Below are 7,930 nucleotides of genomic sequence, written 5' to 3'. Positions count from 1 at the left end.
TAAATCCTGTATAATAATAATAATAATAATAATATTATGACTTTTTAAATGACTTTTTTAAGATTTATGGTACACTTTTAAATATTTTTAATTTTTAAAGTTTACAATAAAAGTGCCATTTTTGAATATGGTAAGCATTTTGCATAGGACCTCTAAAAAATGCTGCTTTGTATACAAAGATGTATATATATATTGTAACAGAATGGCCCGGGACACCCAGCGACTTTTGAAGAAAAGGGGGGTACTCCTGTGCCAGCGTCACTAATGACTCTTGGGTCTAGGGTCATCCTGTGCCCCTTTTGGGCATAGGGTGACTGAGAAATATTAATTATAAATTACATGAGATGGGACATTACTGATAATTCATGTATTGCAGGATATCTTGAAATATTACAAGTTGTTCTGAACTCAACAGGTCAATAGGCTCCTGAAAGACATTCCATTGTCCATTGTGTGATGCTAATACTGTGTTGTGTCTATTGTACTGATAAAGTCTGGAAGGTCAGATGTCTCCTTTCAGGGGTAGGGAATTAGCATGTCAATTATGTTTAGTAAAGGAATGTGTTTGTGTGAAAAGTCTATTGATGATACTATGTGATAGGAATAGCAGGTGAGAGTCATAACGTCTGACTTCTCAGGTGTAGTAATTAGGTCATGTTAATTGTGTCAGACCGGTGACGAAAAGTCTGTAGAATTTGATTGAAGCCCCATTGTGTGATGTGTGGGTGGAGAGTTCCTTTGTACCTTTGATTACTGTAACATGCTTGTAACTGCGAGCAGGGCCCTCTGATCCCTCCTGTATTGATTTGTATTGTGACTGTACTGTCTTCCCTGATGTAAAGCGCTGCGCAAACTGTTGGCGCTATATAAATCCTGTATAATAATAATAATAATAATAACTGCATAAAAAGCAGAGAAGGAACCATTAAAGTTCATTCATACATTTTGAAACCAGAGAACAGAGCTGTGCGTGTCTCGTTTATTCTGGGAAATGGGATGGATCGTGTCTGCTAGATTGTGGAGTGTCACATAAACTGTCGTGGTTGTGTGAGTGTCACATAAACTGTCCCCAAAGCCCGCTACAAATCTAAGGGAGAACGTAGATTTTCAGTCCAAGGACCTCGGCTTTGGAATGCTCTACCCACAACCATTCGCATGGAAGAAAACCACCGGGCTTTTAGGAAAAAACTGAAGACCCATCTCTTCTGAAGGATCAGCACGACTCTGGATACAAGCGCCTTGAGGGGATTCGGTTCGCATTTGTCAGCGCTATACAAGTTACTCACTCACTCACTCAATATCGTAAACTGGGGTGACCGTTACATATATATTTATTGTTAACTTTAAAAGTTAAAATGTTTTAAAGTTTACAATAAAAATTGTAATATTGTGTATATAAAGCAGCTGGTTATCCTTATTATTATTTTTAATCTTTACAAATGGAAATTCATGTTTTAAATGACTTCTTTTAAATTTAAGTGAATGGGCCATTTTAGTGAGTGCCTTTCATTTATTTAGGGCCAGATTCACATATAACTGCGGCGGCGTAACGTATCGTAGATACGTTACACGGCCGCAAGTTTTCATCGCAAGTGCCTGATTCACCAAGCACTTGCGATGAAATCCTCAGCCGGCGGCCTCCGGCGCAAGACGTGCCAAATTAAATGGGCGTGTGCCATTTAAATTTGGCGCGCTCCCTCCCGCGCCGGACCTACTGCACATGCTCTGTTTCGTAATTCCCGTCGTGCTTTGCGCGCCGTGACGTCATTTTTTTGAACGGCGACGCGCGTAGCGTAATTCCGTATTCCCGGACGGCTTACGCAAATGCCGTTATTTTTTAAATTTCGACGCGGGAACGACGGCCATACTTTATACAGCAATACGATTGCTGCGTAAAGTTAAGGCACTAAAAAAAACGACTAACTTTGCGACGGGAAACTAGACTAGCGGCGACGTAGCGAACGCGAAAATCCGTCGGGAATCGCCGTAACTCCTAATTTGCATACCCGACGCTGGTTTACGACGCGAACTCCCCCCAGCGGCGGCCGCGGTATTGCATCCTAAGATCCGACAGTGTAAAACAATTACACCTGTCGGATCTTCTGGCTATCTATGCGTAACTGATTCTATGAATCAGTCGCATAGATAGAAACAGAGATACGACGGTGTATCAGGAGATACGCCGTCATATCTCTTATGTGAATCTGGCCCATAGTCCTATACTATAGTTGACACAGTTGTGTTAGACAGAAGTGATCAAGTCCAATGCACAGACAGTTTGGAGCAATTTTTGAATACAAACATTTGCAGTCGGTTGAGTTGAAAACAGCGAGAGCGGCACTGAAAGCTTTTTCAGCTTTAGAGGTATGTCAGCCATTGACGTGAACATTCCACCATAGCTGACGGAGGAATGTTGCACAACTGTTTTGTGAACATAGAGGTGGAGTACAATACGAGTCTCCCCAATGGGCCACCAGACTGAAAGGGCAGATCTCCAGGGCTGGGCGAGTTGGTAATTCTCTCCGCATTCTGCGTCACGCCTTGTAAACAGCTGATTAGTCAGTCGTACATACGAAAATGTACAACCAGAAAGACATGTAGCCAAGTGTTCGTAATTAGGTACAAAATAAATAAAATATTTTTTTGGTTATGTACGTTTGAAGGCTTAAAAATAAGCCTTGAGTAAGATCCTGACGTTCTTCCACACCTGGGTGGCACGTACAGACCTGCGCACTGCGCCTATGTCATGTTTCCCTTTAACAAAGAATTTCCATATTACGATGAAGATATCGTCGGAATTTACGCCAACAAAAGATTGAGAGCTGGTTCTCAATATTTCCGATGGAATTTCCGATCGTCTGTAGCAATTCCGACCCGCAAAATTCCGACGCATGCTTGGAAACAATTCGACGCATGCTCGGAAGCATTGAACTTCATGTTCTCGGCTCATCGTAGTGTTGTACGTCACCGCATTCTTGATGGACGAAAGTTCAAAGAACTTTTGTGTGACCGTGTGTATGCAAAGCCAAGCTTGAGCGGAATTCCGTCGGAAAAAACATCCAAGGATTTTCCAACGGAAAATCCGATCGTGTGTATGCGGCATTAGACAGGTTAAGACAGTTGGTCAGCAGACCGGCTGGTGAGTTGGGCTGGGAATTTTCTTTGGTTTTATCTTGCATGCGATACATCATCTGTATCTGCCCAACTGGTGAATCAAAAAGATGATGGACCTGGAAGAAGAAGAGGAGAAGAATATGGAAGGGAACCCCTGTTTTTAACGCAAACTGTTAGGTTAATTTGGTTCGTAAGCAGACTGGCTGGTGAGTTGAGCTGGGAATTTTCTTTGGTTTTGTTTTGCATTAGTTACATCATCGGTATCTGCCCAACTGGTGAATCAATAAGATGACGGACCTGGAAGAAGAGGAGAAGGACATGGCAGGGGATGTGGGAAGCTCAATATCACTGGAGGAGAGCATGCCCAAAGTTAAGAGTGTTTTTTCAGGGTTCTGTCCCTCAGGGGACGGGGTACATATAGCATTTACACAAGGAACCCCCCTCCCTCCCGTGCAGCCATCCAGCAATACAGCTAGCAAGGAGATGGCTGTCTGATAACTAGGGATTCACCGATAACCAGTTTTTTAAGATGATTTGATTGGTATTCTGGACCACTGGCTTTAAGGCCGGATTCACACTAGTGCAGTGCGAATTTCAGCTCTCTTATCTCTGCAGAGAGATAAGAGAACTGTTCAGCAGATCCACTGCGTTTTAGCTGCAGATTAGCTGCGAATTTGGAGACCTGGGAGAGGGGAGGGGGAGAGGGGAAGTGTATTGAGCTGAATGAGACAAATCCTGAAGAGAAATGAACACATCTGCGAATCAGCTGTGTACCCATAGAAGATAATGGACCTGAATTCGCACCTGAGCCGCACCGAAATGCCTAAAATACACACACGTTTTTTCGGCAATGCGCAGTGCGAATGCATCGCACATATGTGAACCAGCCTCATTGAAAACAATGTATTTAGAAATGTTCTGCGTATTGGATGCGGTTTAAGCCGCACTCAATTCGCATAGGTGTGAATCCAGCCTAATACTGTCTACATTGCTGACTTTGAGCACATTATTTTTTTATCAGTTGGCAACATCTCTTGTGTTTTCTTCAAAAATATTTTTTTCTCTATAGAGAAGACCCTTTGGTGCTTATGGACAATGCACAAAATTCAAAGGAATGGGCTACAAGTCTAGTGAGCGCTGTGGGTTGGTTAGACTGACCTCTCTTTGCTTTTTCTAGGGAAACAAGGTAATGAATGTTTTGAGTAAAATAGAAAATCAGGCACTTGTAAGAGATCACTTTCACCCAAGTATCTTTCTGACAACACATGGAAAGACATTTAGAACAAAAAACTAAGGGCCAGATTCATAAAGAATTGCGGCGGCGTAACGTATCGTCTTTACGCTACACCGCCGCAAGTTTTCAGCGCAAGTGCCTGATTCACCAAGCACTTGCGTGTAAACTTACGGCGGTGTAACGTAAAGCTGTCTGGCGCAAGCCCGCCTAATTCAAATGGGGCGTGTACCATTTAAATTAGGCGCGTTCCCACGCCGAAAGTACTGCGCATGCTCCGTTTTGAAATTTCCCGCCGTGATTTGCGCGAAATAACGTCGCCCAGACGTAATGTTTTGAATGGCGACGTGCGTAACGTACTTTCGTATTCCCGGGTCGACTTACGCAAAAAAATAAAAAATTTGAAATTCGATGCGGGAACGACGGCCATACTTTAACATGGGCTGTCTATTGTTACACCACCTCAATAGCAGCCGTACTTTGCGACGTGAAAAGACGACTAGCGACGACGTGACGAACGCGCGTACCTTCGTGGATCGCTGTAAAAGCTAATTTTCATACCCGACGCTGGAAAACAATGCGAACTCCACCCAACGGCGGCCGAAGTATTGCATCCTAAGATCCGAAGCCGTACGCCTGTCGGATCTTAGCCAAATGCCGTCGTATCTTTGTTTGTGAATTACAAATAAAGATACGACGCGGCAAATTTGAAAGTACGCCGGAGTATCAGCAGATACTCCGGCGCACTTAGTCTGTGAATCTGGCCCTAATAATTTAAAATAGTACAATGGATAAAATTGCCAATATTAAAAGCCAGCTATTGATTTTGGTTTTGATTTTTGCCTTTTATAGCTGCTACAAAAAATCTGTACAAATTGCAACTTTTTAAATACTTTATTTATTAAAATTATCATTTTTATATACAGTAAAACCTTGGTTTGAGAGTAACTTGGTTTGAGAGCGTTTTGCAAGACAAGCTAAATTTTGTAATAAATTGTGACTTGATATACAAGCGATGTCTTGATATAAGAGTAGCGCATATCACAACTGAGTCTAAAAGAGAAGAGAGGCACCCCCTAAGTGTAGCAATATGGGTACATTTAATTAAGGTACAACATTTAGAAAACTCACATGGTTGATTAGGAGGCACATCTTATGCCTTGTACACACAATCGGAATTTCTGATGAAAAAAGTCAGACGGAATTTTTTTTCATCGGATATTCCGGCCGTGTGTGGGCCCCATCGGACTTTTTTCCGTCAGAGTTTTAGAGATAGAACATGTTTTATTTTTCATCTGTTTGGAACTCTGAACGTCTGACTTATGACGAAACGCGTCTGGGAGGACGTGCAGTGACGTCACCACACCGAGGAGAAAGGGCTCCAATAGTTGCCGGCCGGCACCTTCGTTTTACATGCTGCTTGTTTTTATCTACGTTTGTAAGTACGCTTACGTTTTAAATAAATAAGACATTTTATACGGAATTACGCAATGGTGCATCCCCTTTCCATCTATATGTCCGGATGAGCCTGAGATTGTGCCTGGAGTTTTCCTCTGGAACCTGTCCACATAGACCATCCTCCTCCCCCCCCCATCAATGTCCTCCCTTCTACTCTGCGCTCTACGAGCGATTCAAGACTCGCTCTCAGATCGCTCTACTGCAGGGTAGTCTTTCCGGGCACCATTGCAGACTGATAGTGGTGAGAGCCGGCAGTGCGGAGGATGGTCTATGGACACCTTTTCCCCCGGATGCCTGAATACTTAAGCCCTGTACACACGGCCGGTAATCCCATACGGAAAAAAAAGTCAGTTTTCCTGACGGGATTCCTGGCAAGCTTGCTTTGCAAAGCCGTGTATACAGACGGCCACTCAAAAGAACCGCCGTCTCGTCACATTCAATTCCGTCGCCACCATCTTGCTACACCCCACACTAACTTTGCATGCTACCGCGCATGCGTCGAAGTGTTATCGAGCATGCACAGTTTTTCTATACTCAGGTAAGCATACAGATGACTGGTTTTCTCGGCAGGAAACACTCTGCCGGGAATTCCGACGGGAAAATGAAGAGCAGGGTTCTCTATTTTCCCGTCGGGATTCCCTTCCTGTTTTCCTGCTAGGGAGCATACACATGGCCCGGATTCTTGGCCAAATGCTCTCCTGGCAATTTTCCTGCCGGGAAAACCGGTCGTGTGTACGAGGCTTTAGATGTGCCTCTTTTAATTATCATCCATGTGAGTTGCTAAATGTTGAACCTTCATTAAATGGAACCATATTGCTACACTTAGAGGCACCTCTCTTCTCTTTTATACTCTGTAGCTCCTGCTGGAGTTTGTTTCTAATCCCCTTGTGGAGGTGGACATTTTTGGATGGATATTTTATGGTTACACAACCTGGTCAAATTTTTTTATATGGATTATAGACTGAAGGACTTATGAATAAATTAATTGTGGAACAAATCATTTGAGTTTCTATTATTTCTTATGGAGAAATTTGCTTTGATATACAAGTGCTTTGGATTACAAGCATGTTTCTGGAACGAATTATGCTCGCAATCCAAGGCTTAACTGTATTTGTTTACATTTTTGGACCTCTTACTTTGACTAGCTTATCCATGGCCAGGGCTTTTTTTCAGGTGGAACTCAGTTCCACCACCTCTGACTCAGACCCTTTGGTGCCTCCTCACCACAATCACTTGAAAACACAGAAGTCCAGTTTCTGTTACAAGACACAGCTCTGCACTCTGGTCCAGATTCTCATAGAAGAGCGTATCTTTGTTCCGGCGTAGCGTATCCTATTTACACTACGCCTCCGCAACTTAGACGGGCAAGTGCAGTATTCTCAAAGCACTTGCTCCATAAGTTGCGGCGGCGTAGCGTAAATAGGCCGGCGTAAGCCCGCCTAATTCAAATGTGGAACAGGGGGGCGTGTTTTATGTAAATGACTTGTGACCCGACGTGATTGACGTTTTTCACGAACGGCGCATGCGCCGTCCGTGGAATATCCCAGTGTGCATTGCTCCAAAGTACGCCGCAAGGACGTATTGGTTTCGACGTGAATGTAAATGACGTCCAGCCCCATTCACTGACAACTTACGCAAACGACGTAAAATATTCAAAATCCGATGCGGGAACGACGTCCATACTTGACATTGGTATGCCGCATGTACGCCACCATATAGCAGGGGTAACTGCCGTCTCGTCACATTCAATTCCGTCGCCACCATCTTGCTACACCCCACACTAACTTTGTATGCTACCGCGCATGCGTCGAAGTGTTAGAGCATGCACAGTTTTTCTATACTCAGGTAAGCATACAGATGACTGGTTTTCTCGACGCGGGAACGACGTCCATACTTAACATTGGTACGCTGCATGTACGCCACCATATAGCAGGGGTAACCGCCATCTCGTCACATTAAATTCCGTCGCCACCATCTTACTACACCCCACACTAACATTGTATGCTACCGCGCATGTAAATGACGTCCAGCCCCATTCACAGACGACTTACGCAAACAAAATATTCAAAATATTCAAAATTCGACGCGGGAACGACGTCCATACTTAACATTGGTACGCCGCATGTA

This window comes from Rana temporaria, chromosome 10, assembly GCF_905171775.1.
Source record: "Rana temporaria chromosome 10, aRanTem1.1, whole genome shotgun sequence".
NCBI lineage: Eukaryota > Metazoa > Chordata > Amphibia > Anura > Ranidae > Rana > Rana temporaria.
The sequence above is the reverse complement of the archived record's forward strand: the minus strand, read 5'-3'. Positions refer to the sequence as shown.